The sequence below is a fragment of the Equus asinus genome, chromosome 8, assembly GCF_041296235.1.
Source record: "Equus asinus isolate D_3611 breed Donkey chromosome 8, EquAss-T2T_v2, whole genome shotgun sequence".
NCBI lineage: Eukaryota > Metazoa > Chordata > Mammalia > Perissodactyla > Equidae > Equus > Equus asinus.
Window position 1 is genome coordinate 74551507 of NC_091797.1, and position 21459 is coordinate 74572965.

General features: G+C 61.8%; 2 long non-coding RNA genes across 3 annotated transcripts in view; one reads left to right on the forward strand and one right to left on the reverse strand.

Moving 5' to 3' along the window:
- Positions 1-21459, forward strand: part of LOC123288128 (uncharacterized) — a 96098-nt gene that overhangs the window by 55001 nt on the left and 19638 nt on the right. Inside the window, exon 2 of the long non-coding RNA XR_011505299.1 lies at positions 616-4364. This is a non-coding gene — a long non-coding RNA (uncharacterized lncRNA). The remainder of the gene's footprint in view (positions 1-615; positions 4365-21459) is intronic.
- LOC123288130 (uncharacterized) lies at positions 4356-20971 on the reverse strand. Of its 2 annotated transcripts, XR_011505298.1 has the most exons (4): positions 20338-20971; positions 19808-20003; positions 14389-19348; positions 4356-13807 (listed from the first exon to the last, which is right to left on the reverse strand). It is a non-coding gene; the product is annotated as an uncharacterized lncRNA (long non-coding RNA). The 2 variants fall into 2 exon arrangements; XR_006531676.2 differs by having other exon boundaries at positions 4356-19348.

The following is a 21459-nucleotide window of genomic DNA, read 5'->3' on the forward strand; positions in this document are numbered from 1 at the left end:
ATTTGGGTTTTCTGATATATGTGGCCAAATGAGATTCCTAGTTAAAATAAGAATATAACTATGACAATAGAAATTGCTCACCTGTGTGTGCCACTCCAACCATCTTGCACGTCATGAAACCCCACTCGAGTGAAAACCTCACGGTTAAAAGCAAGATGCCACTCGAGCCCGGCCAGAGCGGCTTCCCTGTAGAGAGCCAGGGAGAGAGCGGCTACGGGCTTTACGTGTTTGTTGACACCTGCATCCTGGCAAAGGAGGAGCTGAAAGAACTTCTGGAGTCAAGTTACGCTGAAATTAAACTAGGGGAAGAATTCAGGAGACCTGGGAGGTCTCAAGTGACAATTCTTGCCATCATCATTGTCATTGTCATCGTCCATCAATCTCAAAATTTCTAGAATACCCACTGTCTACAGGGCTCTGTGCCGGGTACTAGGGACTCCAGAGGCACCAGTGGCCTGATCGAAACTCCCAAATCGCTTACTGTGCAGGCACCAGGAGAGACTGGGAGGTCATCAGAGCTGGGCAATCAGGGAGGACTGGCTGAAGGAGGTGGTATTTGGACTGGCAGCCAGGGGAAGAGGAAATGTCCATTGACTGAATATCTGCTTATTCTAGGTGCTGCATAGAGGCTACTGCCGGTCTCATAACTTCTCTGAGATAAAGGGATTACCACGAGGAAACTGAAGCTCAGAGAGGCAAAGTGACTTACCCATTGTCACCGAGCCTTTTGGATGTGGATCTAGGGCTCAACTCTGAACTGTGAGAGCCCCAGTCTGAGCCTATCGATACGACGAGTGAGGCTTCCCCAGGACCCCAAGAGACGCCGGGGAGGGAAACTTCCCTGGGACTTCTGCTGGAACCACTTGGGCAAAAGCACCTGCCTGAGAAAGAAACGAGCCTGGAGGAGAGCAGCACCACGGGGGAGAGTGATGACATCATTTCACCCCTGAATCCAGCCGTGCCTGAAATCCACCCTGGACTTTTCAGTTCCAGGAACAGGAAATGAGAGTTGGAGTTCCATCACTGGCGCCCCAGTTGTCCCGACTAATCCAGCCTCACCTCGGAGACTCCCCGCCCCCTCCCCGCCGGACTGTTTCTGTCGCAACCGACGTTGCTGAGGTTTGGGAAGCAGGGGAAGGGGTTTATGGCGCCTCGCTGCTCAGACCCTTTTCCTCGAGACCGCCCCGCTTTCCCGTGTTCCAGTCCCTCCTCTCAGGACCCTGGAAATTCTACTCCCTCAGTGTTCCTCTGGAGCCGCCCACCAAGCTCGGGCTCCCGGCCCGTTTCCAGATCCTCATCCTCGTGTCCTACTAAGTGGCCAGCACTCTTTCCCCCGACCCCGGCCTCACCGAAGAACCCACGTTGGCTTTGCCACCTCCACTTTCCCTGCCCCTTTGTGAAGAGGCTAAGGGCACCAGAGGGTGTAGGTTCAAGTCCCAGCCCCTCTGTTCAGCAGCTGCGTGACCTTGGGCAGGTTACTTAACCTCTCTGTGCCTTAGTTTCCTCGTCTGCAAGATAGAGACGATAGCAGCACTTCCCTCGTGGGGCTGTGGTGGGCTGCAGAGGCCCCCGTGTGTCCCAGCGCTTGGACTCGACTGTCCTCGTTAGCGGGGTGATTAACGAGACAGCGCCCCTCCCCTCTGCTGGCGAGGCTGCCTCCCTTGGCTGGGCCCGGGCACAGGACAGAGATGTCCTCTCTCTCCCTCTCTCTCTTCCTGCGTGGTGCTGCAGCCACCCCTGCCCGCCACCCCGCGGCCTGGAGTTGGAAGCCCCGCCTGCTGGCCCACGCTGACCGCTGACCGCAGTCAGGGCCGCGACCGGGCAGGAGGCAGCCTTTCTCCAACGTGAGCCCTTTCCAGACAAGGCGTCCTTCAGGGCCGTCCTTCCTCACGCGACTCCACGCGGGGGGCCTTTTGAGGTGGCGCCAAGGTGCCCCTGTGCCCGGCCTGGGGAGCGTGAAATCAGGCCAGGCGCGATAGAAATCAGGCCCCGGGCCCTCGGCTTCTCTCCGTTGTTGCTGCCTGGGGAGCTCCTCCCAGGCCCGGGGCTCTGGGGACTCAGTGACAACAGCAGTGATGACAGTCGCTCTGTTTGCGGACGGCTCGCTCCAGGCTCCGTGCCAAGTGGATTATTTCTCCGAATGGGCACAGCAGCCCTGGGAGCCGGTCCCAGCGTCGTCCCCACTTTGCAGAGGAGAACACTGAGGCACTGGCCCCAGGGGGACAGAAGGGGACAGGGGCCAGGAGTCTGACGAGTTGGAGAAGTTCTGGAGGACTATGTCACAGGCTGGAAGGATGGTGGCGGAGAGCAGGAGGATGCTGGTGTCGGGGTCAGGCTGGCCTGAGTGAACCAGGCTCCCTGCCTGCTGGGCGAGTTCTTTGTTGTTTTTTTTTTCCCCTGAGGAAGATTAACCCTGAGCTAACTACTGTCAGTCCTCCTCTTTTTTGCTAAGGAAGACTGGCCCTGAGCTCGCATCCATGCCCATCTTCTTCTACTTTATATGTAGGACGCCTACCACAGCATGGCGTGCCAAGCGGTGCCATGTCTGCACCCGGGATCCGAACCGGTGAATGCCAGGCCACCGAAGTGGAACGTGCGCACCCAACTGCTGTGCCACTGGGCCGGCCCCTGGGCGAGTTCTTGAAGCCCCCGCATCTCAGGGTCCTTCTCTGGCCTCCCTTCTGGGCTGTTAGGAGCATTGAGGGGAGAGTGGACCTGGAGCCGCGGTCCACACGCACACGTGGACTACGGGAGGGGCTCCTAAGTGGAGCTGGAAAGGCCACGGGAGGATGCAATTCCGCTGAATATCCTGGGAAAGCGGCCTTTCACTGTCCCTCACTCCTTCCAAGATGCTGACTTTTAACAACCAGCCACTTTCAAGTGGGAATAAGTGAGAGGAAGAAAGAGAAAAGAACATTAGGTATGATTTTTAGCTGTAAGAAACCCTAACCCAGCGATGTAAACAGACAGGGTTTAATTTTCCCATACAAACAGAGGTCTTGGGACTGGGGAGGTCGTTCCAGGTCACTGTCCGTGCTTCTCCTAGCCTTTCCCTCAGATCACGAGATGGCTGCCATGACTCCAGGCATTGCATCCACATTCAAGACAGCAATAAAGGGCACAGGGGGCATCAGCTACCTTTACTCCTTTTATCAGGAAATGAAAAGCTTTCCCACAATCTCCCCAGTTGACTTCTGCCTCCAGCTCGTTGGCCAGAACTGCAAGGGAGCCTGGGAAAGCAAATAGCCTTTCTGGACCTGTGGTAGATGCAGGCATGGAGGAAAGGCTGGGAATGGGGGACGAGTCAGCCACGGTGTATGTCACCGAGAGCCCACCCATTGCCAACGTCTTTGGATTAGAGGCAACCACACAAAACCCAACAGAGTTAAGAACACAAGCCGTGGAGCTGGGTCGCCTGGGTTCAAGTCCCGGCTCGGCCATTTCCTAGCTGTGTGACCTTGGGCAAGTTACTCACCGGCTCTGTGTCTCAGAGTCCTTATCTGTAAAATGGCGATCCATCGCACCTGCTCTGTGGGGTCGTGATCTGAGTTAAATGTTCATAAGTGCAAAGGGCCTGGACAGCGCCCAGCCAGACGTGCTCTATAGAGGCGTAGCTGCCACTGTCCCTACTGTCTCCCCTCCCAGTCCCCTCGCGGCTGAGCCCTGACAGAGGTCACATTGTCCTGGTTTTTACATGACTCGTTATGCACCAAAAACATACCCAGTTGCTGGGGGAGAACTGGCCAACTCCACAAGGCACACTGTAGCATTCCAGGATGGCCTTGTGAATTCCCTCATGTGAACAAAGGTGGGAGAAAGAAACGGCCCCACCTCTCTGCATCTACCAGCCAGTTAGCTCCCTGCTCCTCCAGGACGGCATGGGCTGCACAGAACATTACTGAAAAGGACAGAAAAGGCCCAGAGGATCCTCTGAAGCCTTTCCACCCGTCTAACGCTAACTCGCCCCTAACGGTGACGGACACCACCTGACGCCTGGCCTGCTGGGCTGGGGCCAAGGGCTACCTGAGGAGGGCATGCCACCCCACTGGCATCCTTGTTTCCTGAGTGCGTGGGGGCAGCCCGGGTGCCGGCAGCACTGGCTCGGTCTTTGGCAGGAGGTAAGGGCTGGGAGGCTTCTAGAAGCTTCTGAACGCCGTCCTGGGGCTGGAAGGGCTGGCCTGCTGTCCTCTGACCTCCTGGTTCCTTCCACGAGCTTCCAAACCGAGGCTGCAGGGAGACGACCAGGCCCCATTCACGGGGCCTGAGGAAGGTGCTGGAGCGTTGGCCCCCTGAAGCTGGCTGCACCCGCTCCTGGACGCTGTCCTGCAGATGCTGGCACGTGGGCCGGTCTTCTGTTTTCACTGGTGAGTCACCCCTGGGAGACAGAGCTGTATTGTTGGCAGTTCCTTTTGACTTTACGGCAGCCCCTGCCCTTCCCTCCTCACTCTCCCTGTGCCAGCCTGGCGGAGCGCAGGGCCTGCTGCTGACGGGGGCCTGCTTGCTCTCCATCACTCAGGGGAGACTGAGTAGGGCTTTCTTTGGAGATGTGGACAAACTGTGGTGTACCTGGAGTTGCTTTGTGAATTACCAGGCACCACCATTCTGGGAACGAGTCACAATGCTGTGAAGGTTTGACATTCTGGAACCCGTAGATGTGGAGGTGGCCTCTTGGGAACTGGGAACATCCCGGACCATGGTGCTGGGGCCTGCTTTTACTTTCCCCACCAGCACCATCTCGGACTCAGTCTAGAGTGTGTGGGTGACAGGGCACCTCAGACCTGCCCCCACCCGACAAGCCCAGACCTGATGGGTTTTCCCCAAACCAGCTCACTGTGTCACATGTAAACAGGCTGCAGAGCACGTTCAAAGGAACCATGTTCTGAGAACTGAAGGTGACCACAAATGGGCCATTCTGACCCAAACAGTCATAACAGCTCCGCGCTGTGCGTCAGGGGCCGTGGGACACAACTTGGACATTAACAGAATGGGGCGACCTGCCTGTATCTGGCGTGAAATGATGTCCCAGATGTAGAGGGTTCAATGAAAAAAGCAAGTCTTAGGACAATATAGAACAGAAAATGGAAAAAAAAGAACAAAAAGTTAAAAGCTACGCCAAGCCCTGTTCTGCTGAGATGCAGCGGTATGGCACAGAGGTCAAAGGTGAGGGTCAGGGCCAGCGTTTTTGTGTGTCAGCACCTGTGCGTTACATGCTTCAGTTTTTAACGGAGAGAAGATGAGACTGAGTGATGCTGTTTTCAAAGGGTTAATCGCGGGCCGTTGGAGCCCTCCTGAAGGCAGGGGCCGTGCTGCCGTCTGGGGGGCCGGCCGGGCGGTTATGGGGGGACCGGCCTTCCTCCCGCTCCTCCCGGCTCCTGGCCGCCCGGGTCCGGAGTCCTTCACCAAAGCAGGCTCCTTCCTGCCCAGGGCGAGCTGAGATTAAACGCTCTGTTGACGCACAAAGGAACAGCTTCATCTGGAAAATTCCACGGCAGGGCGAGGCTTGCCGGCCGTTGGATCGTGCAGGGCCCGGGGCCTCCTGAGCTCCCTGAGAGCTCGGTGGGTGGGGGCCGTGCAGTCACTGAGCACCTACTGTGTGTGGGACCGCCCCAGGCTCGGAGAGCCCTGGATGAGCGTGAGTTCCAGCCGGTTCTGAGCTCCAGGACAGTGAAGTGGACAGGTGGAATGTCTGCTCTCACTGGGTGGCCTCTCCGAGGAGGTGACCTTGGCACAGAAATCTGAGTCAATCAAGGGAACTGAGCATGAGCCTCTGGGGGAAGAGCCTTCCAGCAGAAGGCACAGTGAGTGCAAAGGCCCTGAGGCTGGAGTGGGCTTGGCATGTTCTGGAAAGAACAAGGAGGCCAGTGGAGTTGGCATGTCATGGTTGAGGGGGAAATGAGGGGAATGAGGTCAGCGAGGTTGGCAGGGCCCAGCCCTACCGGGCCTCGTTCCTGGTGAGGAATCTGGGTTTGGGAAATAGCTTTCTCGTTCATTCCAGACATGGTTTTTAAACACTAGTTCTGTGCAAAGCTGCTCGGGTGCCCTCCCCGGTGTTTTCAGTTTAGCTGGGAAGTGAGACGGACTCCCCTGTCCACGCGGTGAAGGTGAGGTCGGAGCCCACCTGCTCCCGAGCACGGACGGGGGACGGAGGCCCAGAGAGGGCGTGTGGGGGTGAGAGGCAGAGCTGCGGACCAGCTGGGCCTGGTGAGGCCACCAGCACTCAGGACACGCAGTTAAGGAGGGGCCCCCGAGGCTGTGCATGTGCAGGGCCGGACCCCCAAGAACGGGGGCCTCCTGAAAACTTGTACCTGGGGCCTCCCCTGCGCACGCCAGGCCCGGACCTGCTGAGGACCCTCGGCTCTGGTCTCCGGGGACCCGGGAGCCCCAGAAGCAGCTTGGGCCCGGCAGTGGTGGAGGGAACAGTGATGGTCTCCTTGAGCCAACCTCGGACCAGCCACATTCCGGAAGCTTCCAGCCTGTGCTTCACAGGAGGCGGCTAGGGGGTCCCGGGGGGAGTCCTGTCCTCCCCAAACCAAGGGCATGTGTCCATTTCACCCGTGGCCGTGTGGGGGCTGCCCCGCGTTACGGGCTGAGCTGTGTCCCCCGTAATGTGCATTGCAGTCTGTCCCTGGAACCTGCGAATGGGGCTTTTTGGAAATGGGGTCTTTGCAGATGTGATCGAGCTAAGATGGGGTCGTTCGGGTGGGCCTAACCCAGTGTGACGGTCCCCTCATAAGAAGAGGAGGGCCACCCGGGGGAGGAGTGTGACGACCGAGGCAGAGATGGGGGTGGGGCGGCCACTGTCAGGGGCCACCTGGGGCCCCCAGAGGCCGGAAAAGACACGCAGCGTCCTCCCCTCGAGCCGTTGGAGGGAGCGCGGCCCTGCGGCCCCCTCGATGTCGGACTTCTGCCCCCAGAGCTGCTGATCTCAGCCCCCCGGTGTGGGGTCCTATTCTGGCGGCCCCAGGACACTGACACCGGGTGCGTATTGGGGAGCGGAGGCCCCAGGGGTGCGGTGACCCACCACAGCCACGCAGCCGGTCAGGGCGGTCAGGACTGGAGTGGGGCCGGGGGTTCCTGCCATCGGCACAGCCCGGCCCTGTCCCAGCGCAAGTTGGGGCCGCGCCCCGGGGAGGCCGATGCGCTGGCGGGTGGGCCAGCCGGGTGGCCGAGCCCAGAGGGCGACTCCTCGCTGCCAGCGCAGCCTCTTCCCGCTGCGGCCTCGCTCGCGGACTGCTGTGTCGTCCAGCGTCCGTGCCCCGGGGACGGCGGCCCCGTCCGGGTCGGACTGCCGTTCTGTGAGGACTCAGAGCAGCTCCGTCAGGCTTTTCAGGCCAGACGGTCTCGGTGGCAACCACTCGGCTTTGCCGGCTGGAGAATGGAAGCGTCACGTGCAAGAACACTGGGTGCGGCTGTGCCCCGATAAACCTTTATTTACAAAACAGGCTTGGGGCAGGATTTGGCCAGTGGGCCTTAGTTTGCTGACCCCTGGTCTAAGCTAATCATGGCCACCCTGTGCCCCCTTGCTAAGTTCTCATGTGCCCCAACGTCAGCCAATGAGATGCGAGGGGGACTCCAGTAGGGGGGTTATGGGAGTCTTGCTCTTGAAAAGGGATGACTGGCTCGTCTTGAGCTACACTTTGTCCTGGTGGGATGTGATGACTGGATCTGCTGCAGCCATTTGGGGACCTTGAAGAGCGAGATCTATATGGAAGGTGGCAGAAAGAGAGGGAAAGAGCCTGGTCCTGAAGCCACCGTGGAGCTGCTCAATCAAGACGCCCGGGAGCTCCCTCATCTCAGGATTTCTTACAGAAATACAAGTGTTCATTATTAAAGCTGCTTGAATTAGGATTTTTCTGTTATTTGCTGCCTAAGAATTCTGACTGGTGCAGCCTCCCCCAGGTGCCCCAGGCCTTTGGGCTGCTGACTCCCTCCTGCCCGGTTAACGCCCCCTTCTCTGGGTCCTGCAGGCAGTGGCCGCCGCCCAGGCCACAGCGCAGGGAAGAGCGTCCAGAATTGGAAGTCTGGAGCTCCAGCTCCCTGCCCCACAACTGTGTGACTTTGACCAAACCAGTGGCCTTCCATCTGTGAAATGAGGGCAACTCCACTGGTCAGACAGGTTTGCTGAGGTCTGAGGCAGGGACGATGACAGCAGCTAGGACTGTGTGACACCACCTGGTGACAGCCAGGGCTCCACCCATGTGCCCTGGTTCTCTGGCCCAATTCTGCCGTCCGTGTGCCTGGCTCCTGATGGCCTGCGCTGGGCCTCGCTCTGTGCCCAGCTCGGGGTCTTGGGAGAGCTGCGGCCCCGTGCCCAGAGGCCTCACCTGCCTGGCAGTTGTCGTCCCCCTGGGGCAGCCCCTGGGCGACCAGCGAGAGTGAGGGTCCGGCCCCCTTGCCTCAAGGAGGAGAGGCGCTGAGGCGTCACACACACACCAGAACCCCCCACGGATCAGGCTAGGGCTGGGTTGGTGCCTCAAGGGACCCCTCTTGTCACTGCTCGTCCCTCTGGAGCACCTCACACAAATCCTCATCTCAGGGCCCCTGTCTGGGACCTAGGGAAGCCCCAGCGTGCCCTCTGTGCCTCTTGCTCATCTAAGTGCTTTGCACGTCTTAACTCATCCAGGCCTCCCAAGGACTCTCTGAAGCGGGCGCTACTATCCAATGCTGCAGAAGGGGCAACCGATGCCCAGAGAGGTTGAGTAACCTGTCCAGGGTCACACAGCTCGTCTGGCTCCAGAGTTCGTATCTTAACTATTGCACTCTACTATACAACAGAGCTCTGGAACCAGAAATCCTGGGTTCAAGCCTTGGCTCTGCTCTTTACTAGTCTTGTGACCCTGGGCAAGCCATTTTGTCTCTTTGGGCCTCAGCCTTTTTGTCCTTACAGAGAATTAGAGGCCGATCCTTGCCAAGGGCTGAGTGCGCGTCCAGCACATCAGCTGGTGTCGGTTGTTGGGGTTGACCCATGTCTTTGAGCTGCTTCACCTGCTGGGCTCGTGAGCGGGCAGGGAGCTCTCAGGACCCCTGTGCGACCCCTGGGGGAGGAGGGGGAGAGGCGGCCCTCGGAGCCCCTGCCCACTCAGTGCCTGGCGGAGGCATGATGGGGCCTACGCGCGAGAGGGCAGCCGGCGCTGTTGCCATGGCAGCAGCCTCCCACGGGGAGCCTGTGGGTCTCCACCCGCCCGGCCCAGGGCAGCCGGGTGGCCGCACCCCTGCGCCCACCGACAGCTCCGAATTGACTGCTTGAGCAGCTCTGGGCACAGTACGCCTCGCTCAGCGAGGGCCCCCGAGGCCTGGGGAGCACAGGAGGCTCCCACAGTTGGAGGGGGCCCTGAGGCCAGCCTGCCCCCAGGACTCCCACCCTCTTTTCTCTGCCGTTCTCTGTGCAGGAGGCAGGAGCAGGTGAGAGGTTCGAATCTAGCTCAGTCCCTTTCTAGCTGGGTGGCCTTGGGCAAGTTGCTTTACTTCTCTGGGCTCAGTGTCACGATCTAAAGAAACAGTGATAACGAGATGGGGTTCACGGAGCTGCCTGGGAGGGCTGCTGGAGGACCCGGGTCTGGCGCCTGCTGCCTCCCAGGTGCTAAGCGCTGTGGGGAGGTGCCCTGGACTCCTCACTTGTTTGTGATGTTGTCCTGTCATTTCTGCCCCTATTTTACAGGTGGGGAAACTGAGGCACAAGGCAGTTGAGCTACCTGCCCCCTCAGGCCTCTGCTTCCCCTAGTGCTTCTCTATGTCGCTGACGGGGCCCTCGGGGAACAGCCAGGACACACAGCCGGCAGTACCAGCCCTGACTGAGTGCGGGCCTGGTGCTGGCGGCCCAGCCCGGTGGAGGTGGCTTGGGGCAGAGCGGGGACCCTCAGGAAGGGGCGTGCAGACGCGGGGACCACCAGTTCCCCACCTCAGTAGGGTTTCCGGCTCTGGCCCTGAGGGCTCAGGTGTCCCCACGGCCTCTCTCCCCCCGAAGGTCAAGGTCGGAGCAGAGGCTGCCGATGCAGAGGGACAACCAGCCCTCACTCTGCCCGCCAGCGTCTCCTCTGCCTGAGGGGTGCTTTCGGGTTAATATTCAGCCACATCAAACCACAAACTCCCGCCAGGCTGCTTGTGTCCCCTGCCGCCATGTCCCCCAGCAAGCTGTGCCCTCCCTGCCTCCTCCCCGATGGCTTCAGGTGGCGGAGGCCGGGGTGCGGATCCTTGGGGGTGCGGAGGGAGAGGTCAAGTCTGAGGGCCGATCTGGGGGTCCCGGCCGGGCCCTGCTGTGCTGTGGCCGGCGTCCCCTGTCCTGCGCCCCAGGTCCTGCTGCCGAGGCGCTGGGTGTGTCCTGGCAGAGGTGCGAGTCCCCATAGGGCCCTGGGGCCCCTGCTCCCCACCGTGGGTCCTGGTCCCGCCGTGGCTGCCAGGCTGGGGAAGCTTGGCGGAGGCTCTGCTCCTCCCGCGCCTCAGCTTCCTCATCTGGAAAGAGGGGCTGGGAACCTGCTCTGCTCCGAGAGACCCTGCGGACCCCCTGGAATGACAGAGAGGAAGCGCTCGGGTGACGCGCCCTGTCCCCTTCCTCACCCGCCAGCTGGACACACGCTCGACGTGACCCCACCCACCCGCCTTCTCTTCTCCTCTCTGTTCTTCTCCTCCCTCCCTCCCTCCCGCAGTCACAGGAACGGGCTTCTGAGCCAGAGCATCCTCCCCACACGGGGTCTTCCACTCCGTCCTCCAGGGGACCGGGGAGGGGCGCTCGGCCGAGCAGAGATCAGAGCCTCAGTCTCTGTAATGTCACCGTCACCCTCAGCACTTTTCATGTTCAAAGTGCTTCCTCGCGCTCAATAATTAATTCTCGCTGCTCCGAGTGAGGGAAGAAATAAATGTCACTTGTCGGGGGTGACTGAGCCCGGGGGCGTCAAGGCCGATGGTCAGGGGCACCCACAGGGGGGTCAGCGGGGACTTTCCTCCAGCGCCCATGGCGGAGGGAGAGCCACCGCTCGGCCAGCCCAGGGCCCCAGAGCCACGGGGTCGGGCCCATGAGGCTGGGGGCGTCTCCTCCGCTTGCTCTCCGATGGACAGAGGGACAGACGGATGTATGAGGACACCCAGCGGGGTGCGGCCCCGGGTGGCGGTTTCCTCGCGCGCCTCCATCTCCAAGGCTGTGAGTGGGACTCCCCCTGGGGCTCCTCACACTCAGCACAGCCCTCGGGGGCAGCTGGGCCCAGGGGGCTTCCTGCACAGGGGTCACTGTCATCTCACACCCCTCTGCACCCACCCCACAACCCCTGGGGTCTCTTCCCCAGACCCCTCATCTCCCCCCGCCTGACCCTCTCCGGCCCCCTCCCCTGGCCCAGGAGCCCCAAGTCCCCTGGCTGTTTTGGGCGCCCAAGCTGGCTCCCACCGTGGGACTCTCCGCCGGCTGTCCCCTCAGCTCCAGTACAGAGACCCCGGACAATTATCCACAGACCCCATAGGTGTAGACCAGTGCTTCAAAGCTGGCGTGCTGGGCTGCTAGGAGCATAGGCTCGAGCTGCAGGTCTGGGTTCAAATCCCGGCTTCCCCACTCACTGGCTGTGTGACCTTCTGTAAGTCACTTAACCTCTCTGGGTCCCTTGTGCTGGTGATGACGGCACGTGGTGGGGCTGTGGAGGATTAGGAGAGACGGAGTAGGGGAGCTCTCGAAGTGGCCTCAGGCTCTGCTCGAGCATCCACCATCTTCATCTTTTAGGATCTTTCCCGCCTGGCGGGAGGCCCCGGTGGAGGCAGACACAGCGTGAAGTCACCCTGAGCAGCAGGAAATCCCTCCCTTTTTCCTCCCGTTCTCCTGCCGATGTCAAGGAGACAGTCTCCGACCCCCGCCGGCTCCGCGACCTCCTCAGTGCAGCAGACAGGGCCTCGGCCTCAGAGCTCAGCAGGCAGCGGGACTGCAGCCAGGCTGTGGGACGGCCTTTGCGTCCTGTGTTTATTGTCACGGTCACCTTCTGTTTACAGCAGGCGCTGTCGGCTTTGCAGTGATGGGGGATCTAAGCCGCCCTCTGTAAGTCAGCTTATTTGCGTAAAGAGAAAACGAGTGTTTGACTTAGAGACTGGAGCCCATCGTAGGTGAGGCAGGGAGAAGGTGGGGTCTGTCCCCACGCGGCCACAGGGCACGGGCAGAGCTGCGGGGTGAGGCCCGGGGGCCACAGGGCAGGTGAGGTCCTGAGTGGCCGGTCCCCTGTACCTTCAAAGGATGCAGTTCTCTGCATGAGCTCCTGACCCGCCTAGACGCCCCCGGGTACAGTTGGCATCGGCACCCTCTCCCTTCTCTCCGAGGTGGCCTGCCCGGGGCAGCTGGTCCGAATGGACCCTGGAGGTTCCGCAGGACCTGAGCGAGGGGGCTGAGGGCTGGACGGGGCTGAGAAATGGGGGGCCGTTGCAATTTGGCCTCCTCTGGGCTCAGCGAAAGAAGACGGGCCTGTCACGCAGGCATTTGGCAAGTTCACCTTCAAAGATTTAATCCCCCCGCCCCTGCCTGCCCCCTCAGAAGGTGACAAGTTCCACTCAGTGAGAGCAGCCGGGCCTGAGCTCCTGAAACAGCTCTGTCCCCACAGCCGGTGCGGCTGCCACGTCGTCCTGGGAGACTCACGGCAGGTGCCCAGCGGTGTGGCGGGCCGGCTCCTGCCAGCGGGCACAGGGCTGCGGGCAGCCCAGGGGGCCCGGAGACTCGGCACGGCCTCTCCTTTCTCTCTCAGACAGACCAGCATCATCAGGCACTGAGCGAGTGGCCAGGCCATGCGGCCCCCCGGCCCCCTCTCCAGGGGTCTGTGGTTGGTAAACAAGGTGCCTCGAACAGCGGCGTAAAACAACCGCGACGGTTTATCGTCACGTCGTGGTCCTGGCGGCGTGCGGCTGCACGGGTTCCCCCACAGGGTCTGTGATGCAGTCGCAGTCACGCGGGGCTGGGGCCACGGTCCTCCCAGCGTCTGCTCGCGCACGTCCTGCAGCTCAGGTGGATGCTGGTGGTCAGCGGGGGCCTCAGTGGCCGTGGCCTCCAGCTGCAGCCTCACAGCCTGGCGGCTCCAAGAAAGTGTCCCAGGAGGGCCAGGGGGAAGCTGTGTCACCCTCGGTCACAGCCTCAGAGGTCACACAGTGTCGCTTCCAGCGCAGCCACAGTGGTGGCTGAGGCGGGGACATGGACCCCACCCCCCGACAGCAGGAGCGACAGCTTCACGTTGTAAAGAGAGCTGGGGAGACCGCAGAAGTTGCTGCCATCTGGGAAACACGTGGCCGTCCCCATCCTCTCCTGCTCAGATTCCAGCCCGGCTTCTTTCCGGCCTCCGATTCCGTGGACTCGTGTCGCCCACCGACTGAGCGTGAGCCGCTCCCACTGACATCGGCACACTGACCACCTATGACTCACCCTAGGGGGTCTATAGCATTCACATTTCATGGCTGAGGACTCTAAGGATCAGAAAGTCCGAGACACCAGCCCGAGGTCCCACAGCTGCTCAGCGGGCCCAGGGAACACCAGTTGCTTTGGCCGCCTCTCCTGGTCATAGCGCTGTTTCCTCTGGATGACCCCTCCCTCACCTCTGACCACACAGTTTGGGTTACACTGGTTCCAGCCATTGGTCCAGAGATGGGCATGCGACTGAGGCCTGGCCAATCAGAATTGTCCAAACCTGTGGCCTCGGTGATTGGTTCGGGGATCACCAGGTGACCCTCTTTGGTCCAGTCAGAAGTAACCCCAGGACTGTGGCAGGAGTAGTTGTGAGGGAATTTGGGGTGATTAACCATCGCGGACTTTCAGCTGGGTCTGCCGGGATGCATTTTCCATCTTGAGAGCAAGGCCTGCCTGCGAATGAAGCCAACAGAGACAAACGACCATGAGGCAGAGAGAGACAGCATCCTGAGGCCTGTGCTTGAGCCCCTGGATCCAGCCATACTTGAGCCCACCCTTGGACTTTCCATTACAAAAGCCAATAACTGCTCTTTCTCAAGGAAGCCAGTTTGAGCTGGGGTCTCTGTGGTAACCAACAGACTCTGGGCTCATAAAGAAGGAGGAAAAGAATTTGAGTCCAAGCCTGTCTAAGTCCAAATTCCAAATTCCTTCCCCAGAACCGTGCCACCTCCCTGAGTCTCTCCCACCTTCAGGGCCCAGACAAATTCTCCCTTTTCAGTGATGCCCTCCCTACTGACGTCGGCTCACAGCGTCTCTCCTCGCCTCTGACCACTGGGGTCTGTGCTTTACGGGGAGGCCCCCCGACCGGCACTCTGCCCTCTCCTGCGGCCTCGGGCGCCTGCGGCTTCCGCACCAGCATCACCCCCTTGGGCTGAGCATTGGCCTCCTCAAGCGCCTGTTTGAGAATCTCAATCCCGAGAGCAGAGCTTGAACCACACGGCCCAAGGGGAGAGGGGAGGCATTCACACTAGTACCTCGCAGCCGGGGCATTAGATTCCAATGGGAAAGGAGGACGTGGCGTTTCAGCTGCACCTTTAAAACCAGACAGGCTTTGACAGGGACGTGGGGTGGGCGTTCCAGGCGGAGCGGACCAGCCGGAGCACTGCGGGCGTCCAGGAAACAGCGAGTCCTGCAGTGGTCAGGACCCACGTCTGCTCAGATAGGGGACACTCTTGGGGACGGTCAGCCTGATACAGAGACAGACGGGTGCCGGGGGGGGGGGGGCTCTGTGCCACACGGGCAGCTCCCTCCTTTCAGAACGGGCACCTGCCCCCAGCCCGCTGTGCACACCCGCAGACCCGTGCTGCTGTGGATCAGGACGGGGACACACAGCCGGTGGCCTTCCGCGGTGTGGACGGGCCACGAGTTACTTCTCCATTCACCTGCGATGCACATTCCAGCAGTTTCCAGGACTCCCCTTTTGAATATCAGTAGATGTCACTTCGTGCTAAGCAATAAAGCTGGGAAAGCGTGGGTGGGAGGGGCTGGCTATATTTTCTCTAGTTCACGGAAAATAAGCGCGTAGGTGTTAAGAACAAAGCTCTCCGTGCAGGGCCATCTTTCCCCTGCGCGGGCGACACGGGCGCAGGCTGGGCCGGGGGAGAGGCCGCCGGCCGCGGGGGCGCTGGGCTGAGTGTCCGCCCCTCCCCGGCCGCCCGCCCTCAGCTGCGGGAGACGTGGAGCCCCATTGACGCTGCTTCAAAGGACCCCTGTGTGGACGGGCCGGGAAAACACACGGCCCTTGTTCAGCGGAGGCGGCCACGGGAGGTGGCCTGGCCGCGAGGGCAGAAGCCCCATCTCAGCGCCGAGTGCGGCCCGAGACCGCCTGGGAAGGAGGGAGGCGCCCCACGGCCACGAGTGTGCGGTGGGCAGGGCCACTCAGCCTCTGAGACACCCCCGTCAGCCATTAACGTCTCTCCTCTCGGGCCTCGGACGGCGCCCTCCCGGCCAGACCTGCCCAGTGGCCACCAAGTGCCCTCCAGACGGTGGCTCTGAGACGGGCTGACTGGCCAGGAGAGGCAGCCTCAGGGCCGCCCAGGGAAGGGGGAGAGGGTGACGTGGGGACGCGGACGCCAGGGGTGCAGCGGTGACCACCAGGGGCTCCTTCTCCTCCTCGGGCCCCCCGATGCTCCACCTGCCGCCCACAGGTCCCTGACTTCCTGTTGGCAGCCCCACCCCGGCCCTTCCTCTGTGGGCTCTGCACCTGTGTACCCGATCCTGCCGCCCGGGGGGCTCAAAGTGACCTCCACAGGCCCCTTCTCTCCCACCTGGACTCCGGACCGCAGTTTCCAGGGGGATGAGGAGAGTGGCTCCTAGGAGCATCTTCCTGGGTGGGCTCAGGACAGTCCCTGGGGTGGGGGGATCTCAGGGGGCGATGGGACAGCAGACCCACCCCTGTCCCCTCACAGCCGCCCCCAAACACTCCTGCCAACGCCGATGTGTCCTCCACGGCCGGCCGTCAGTGGTCCTGCCCTGGCCGATGCATCTGGGTGTCCCGCGTTCACCCGGGCTGGTGTCTTCTTGGCGGCAGCCCCTGTCAGCGGGCGGAGGGGCCCAGGGCACTTATGGCCGAGGGAGCAGATCACGGGGAGATCGAAAAGCCGCACCGAGTCACAGCCTTTCGTCCCTGGACGCTCGTCCGTCACTGACCTCAGACTCTGCTGTGAGCAGGCTTTGGGGGGGCGGGGGTGGGGAGGAGGGGAAGGACGGCCTGAGCTGTCCCCCCACCAGAAAGCGAGTCCCTGGAAATCGCCTCCAGAGAAGGAAGATGGGGCCAGCTTCCATCCTCTGGTTTCTGAAAGGAGGCAGGAAGAAACTCCTTCTGCAAATTTGCAGTCTCGTCACCCGCTTCTGCTTTTCTTTCTCCTCTGCCAGCACCGAGGACGGGGTCCCTGTGTCCTGCCGCTGAGCAGGGCTCACGACGAGCAGATGTCGCCGCGCACACGGCGGCTCCTCCTGCAGACCCCGGCCCGCGTGCCACTCCCTGAGCCCGGAGCCCTGCCCGCCCGGCGAGCAAGGCCGCGAGCCGCGTTCCCGCCCGGCAGGGTGGAGGCGCCCCGTGTCCTTGTCGGCGCCGCCGCCACACGTGGGTGATGGAGACGTTTAATTTTCACCCGGCCCCGTTTTAAATCACTTTAACGGCAGATTAGAAATATATAAGCTGATACCAGAGGACATCCTCGGTGCCTTTATAAATGTCTTAAATCAAAAGTTTGGCTTAATTGCTCGGTGCTGAGAGGAGGCTGGGGAGGCGGGGGGTCAGGTGAGCCCGGCGGGAGGGGCAGGGAGGGGACGGGGGCCGCGGGGCTGGGGATCAAACATCGTCCATCCACATGCAATGCTCGTCCTCCGCTCTGGCCTGGACCTTCTGTGCAGCCCCAGGTGCACCTGCAAACCAGGGGCGACGGGGGAAGGCGAGCCCGGCCCGGCCCCTGAGCTGCAGCCTGGCGGGGCGGCGCCCTGGGGACCGGTAATCGCACATGACGAGGATCGTGGGTCCCATGCTGCGTCCAGGCACTGCCACAGGGCCCCCCGTAGCCTCCCGACACCCCCGCAGGTGCCACCATCCGTATCCTCACGTTATAGACGAGGCTGCGAGAGGTCAGGGACTCAGTCAAGGTCACACTGCTCTTCAGGGAGAGAGCCAGGATTGCGCCGGGGTCTGTGCTCTCACCACTGTGCTGCCTGCCTCTCCCTCCAGATGTGACGAGTGTCAGGACCGGTTCCAGGAGGCAGGGGGGAGCAGAGCTGGGGGCTCGACTGCACTAGGGCAGAGATGAGACCCTCTGGGGCCCTGATGCTGAGCAGGAGTGAGGTGAAGTGATGCGGGTGGACGGAGCAAGGGCCGCAGGTGAGAAGGCCCTGAGGCAGGTGCTCATTTGTGTGTCTGGGCAACAGAGAGCAGGCCAGTGCGGCTGGAGCCAGCCCAGCACCAGGGGCGGGAGGGACCGGGGCACCCTGAGGACTTCTTCGGGGACCTTTTGCCAAGGGCCCCAGACTGTTGCTGCCCCGAGTGCCGCAACCGGACCCCATCCCTGGGACGTGGTGGGAGGAGAGCGGGGAGATCCCAGACTCCCCATGGCTCTGTTGCCACAGAACAGGGCTCAAAACCGAATTCAGCTGACTTCTAGAAGCTTCTGGGTGTCCCGTTTCTTGCCATCTGAGCTGCGGAGGTAACAGAAGCAGTGGGATGGTCTGTCCGTCTGAGAAATAGACAGACGGTCTGGGCAGCCAAGCCGGGAGGGGGAGGGGACCCCGCAAAGGCCGGGGGCCGGGCTGCGCGGTGGCTCAGAGTTCCAGCGTCAGGCTGACCCGGCCGGGCCGAGGCAGGAGCTGGGGCCCCCAGGGCCGTGTGGACCCCTCAGTCTTGCACACCCCGTGTCTGCTCCGTCGGTGGACCCTGTCAGCAGTACCCGAGAAACTGCTGACGCCAGGATCCCTTCTCCCTAAGCAGGCTCTGGTCAGCTCCCGCTCTCGCCCCTGCAGTCTGTTCTCCACGCAGTGAAGAGATGCGCCCTCCTGAATCCAAGGCAGGCACGTCACTCCTCTGCCCACACGCCTGCAATGGATCCCACTGCCCCGGAGTAAAACTCAGCCTTATTGCAGCTACAGCGCCCTCCACATCTGCCCGCATGCCCTCCATTGTTCTCCAAACTGAGCTCCTCCCACTCTCCCCTCTCTCGTCCTCTCTGGTCTCCCTAGTTGCCTGGCTGTGCCCCAAAGCACACGCCTGCCCCAGGGCCTTTGGACAGGCTGCTCCTGTCTCCCGGAATACCCTTCCTCCAGATTCCTGCCTGGTCCACTTCTTTACCTGCTGTTTACTCTGAGGGCGCCTTTCCTGGGAGGCCTGCTCTCCCTATCTAAAGTTACGCCCACCCTGCGCTCACTCCCGCCCTCCCTGCTCTGTTTTTCTTCCCAAGATTCATCCCCGACTGGTACAGCTTAGACTTTACGTATTTATTTTGTTGACCGTCTACCACGGAGAGTGGAAGCGCCATGACGCACGATGTTTTCTATTTCACTCGCGGTTTATCTCCGGCCCCACGGCGATACGGAGGGGCTGTTTACGGCGGGAGGAGCAGGGGAGGCCAGGGAAGGAGGCCGCAGCCGGTGCCCAGGCCCCTCGTGCCTCCGCCCCGCGCCCACCCCTCTGCCCACCTTCTGGTGCCAGGCCACCTGGTCTCCCACACCCACGGGCCTGGGGGCCTGCAGGGGCGTCCTCGCCTCCTCATCCTGGCTTTCTCATCTCCTTGTTTCCTTGGGGGCCACCTGGCTCCCAGTTTCAGCCCGGGGGAGGAGGAGGAGAGGTCCCACAGCGTGGGCTCCGGGGACAGCCCACCAGCAGAGCGTCCCCTGAGCACAGTGACTGGCTCGGGCATGGCCCTGTGGCCTGATGTGGACGGAGGGGAGTCAGCTCTGCAACGTCCACTGAAATGGCTGGAGCAGAGATGCGTTCTCTGTGGAGCCTGCCGAGCTGGAGGGACATAAGCTGCGTCCCTGGGGCGCTTCCGTCACCCTGTGAATGCAAGCAGGACCGGGAGAGGAAGAGGGTCCTCCTGGGGTCTTTGGGGCCCTGGATCCAGCCATTGCTGAAGTCACGCTCCCTTAAAACTTTCCAGTTACATGGCCCACTAAATCCTCCTGTCTACACTGGGGGTGAGGGGGTGAGCTTTTCATCCTTCGCCGCCAGGGTCCTGGCTCCAGAGGTTTCCATCCACGGCTCAGTCTCATCGTCACACACGGAACACGGGCCTGCGTTTTGGAGATTCCGCGGGACCTGCCGTGGGATCCAGGCTGCTTCTTCCGCCTGGAGGCTCACGGAGGAGTCAGGACGCCCCTTTACGTCTCGGTCCTCTTGCGGAGGAGCTGGTGGCCTCGGGACCGTCCCTTGTGCTCTCAGAGGGGCCTGGGTGTCATCACCTGGAACACAGGATGCTAACACAGGCCCACGGTGTCACCAGTGTGGCGAGTCTGGCGTCCAGTGATGTCAGCAAGGGGGCTTTAGAACCTCAGCTCTGACGCGAGACCCCCCACGGCCTCGGGTCCCGCCTCCCAAGACTCGCTCTCTGCTGCAGCCACCCTGGCTGCCCATGTGGCTTCTTGGACACAAGCTCAGCCCCCCTCAGGGCCTTTGCACTGCTGCTCCCTCTGCCTGGCATGCTCTTCCCTGAGACAGGCACGGCTGACTCCTACTCCGTCTTCAAGGCTCAGCCAAAAAGTTGCCGCCTCCAGGAAGCCCCCCTGCCCTTCCCCAGGGTCCCTGCCTGCCCCGCTCGCTCTCTCGTCTTGCTCCAGTTCTGAGCATTTCTGAACTGACTCCTCTGAGGGCCCTGTGAGTTCACGCCCGTCCCCTCTCATAAGCCCGGAGGCTGACCGGGCAGCTGCTGGCCTTACCCTCTGCTGAGCGCTGTGTCCCCAGCGTGCACCGGCGGGCGCTCAGTGGGTCTCCATGGCCGGACCGTGTGACCTCAGGCTGGTCGCCCTCTCAGAGGCACCTTCTTCTGCTCATCTTCACTCTGGCATCTTCACTCACGCCTGGCGGTCACTGGACCAGTGACGTGAAGACAGCTCTGTGAGCCCGCAGATCACGCTGCAGTCACATGAAGACTGCTTATTAGGTTGTGGGCGGGGGGCGGGGGGCGGGTCCCCCCCACAAACCCCCTCCTTCCCCTGTCCCTAAATCCCAGCCCAAAGGAAGAATTCTCCCTGCCACCCAGGCTTCAATCCAAGAGGGCTTCTGGTAGGAGGGGGCATTCTCCAGCCAGGTTTCTCAGCCATCGGGCTCCTGGGGGGGCTCCCTCCTGTCAAAGCCCATCCCCCCATCCCTCTCCCCGAACCCCATCCAGCTCCCAGCACCCTGCCCCCGCCACAGGGAGGGGGAGGTGGGGATGGAGGAGGAGGAGGAGGATGAGGAAGATGCTGACCACGGGATCCATCTGAAAACGATTAGCCGGAATCGCCAGACGCTGGGGCTCCGGGCACGGGGGATGGAGTGGTGGGGGCAGGAATCCAGAAGGTTCACACTGAGTCAGCCTTCCCGTCCGCGGGCTGAGGAGCCCCCGGAGCCAGCACTCACAGGGAGGACGAGAGCAGGGGGCGGCGGCCTGCTGTGCGTCGCGTGTCCCTCTCTGGAAATCGCTGCAGGGCAGCTGGGTGCAGCCTCCAGGCCCACGGTCCCTTCTCCTCCTGCTGCAGTGCTGGTGCTGGAGCTCACGAGGGTCACCTCCCTCCCTGCGAGGGGAGCCCGCAGCGCCGCCCCCACTGAGCCTCTCTGTGCGGCTGGCTCGCCAGCTGTTTTCTAAGTTTGGTGTTTGAATCAGTTGCTCGCCTATAAAAACCAGGAGATTCTACGAGAAAATCTCGAGTTTCAGCTTCTTTAGAAAAATCAAAAGATCCGGCAAGCCTGCCCGCCAGCACGGCCACCATCAGTGGGGGGTTGAGGGGGGGGTGGGGGCTGCCCTGCGCCTGGCAGGACTTTCCTGTTCCAGCCGCCGCTCATTCATTCCCTCCTTCAGTAGCACTAGGACCTGTCGCTGCGCCTGGGTCCCCAGGGGACAGAGCGAAGTCCTAACCCAGCGCATGCACAATGTGATGTCACGTGCTGCTACGGGGCACTAAGGAAATAAACAGCAGGGGGAGGGGTGGGAGGGCTGCTGGATCAGCAGAGGCCGGGGAAGGCCGGACGTGAGGCCTGAAAGAGATGAAGAGGCCCCAAGGGGGAGGAAAGGTGCTCCTGCTGGCAGGAACAGCAGGTGCAAAGGCCCTGGGGCTGGAAGCTGTTCAGTGTGTCCAAGGAGCAGCAAAAAGGCCAGCCTGGCTGGAAGGGAGTTAGTGACCGGTGGCCAGGCCTCCTTTGCAACAGGTGACCTGGACAGCTGGGGGTTTGGGCACCCCAGCTGCAGCCCCACTGCTGCTTTAGGCTCTGAGTAATCCGGCCAGTGAACCCTGGGGATTCCCGAGTGGGGCCGGACTTGGAAGCCTCCAGGTGGTTCGACCTGGTTCTGAGCCTCTTCTGCACCAGCTTCACGGCCCACTGGGGGCAGCGT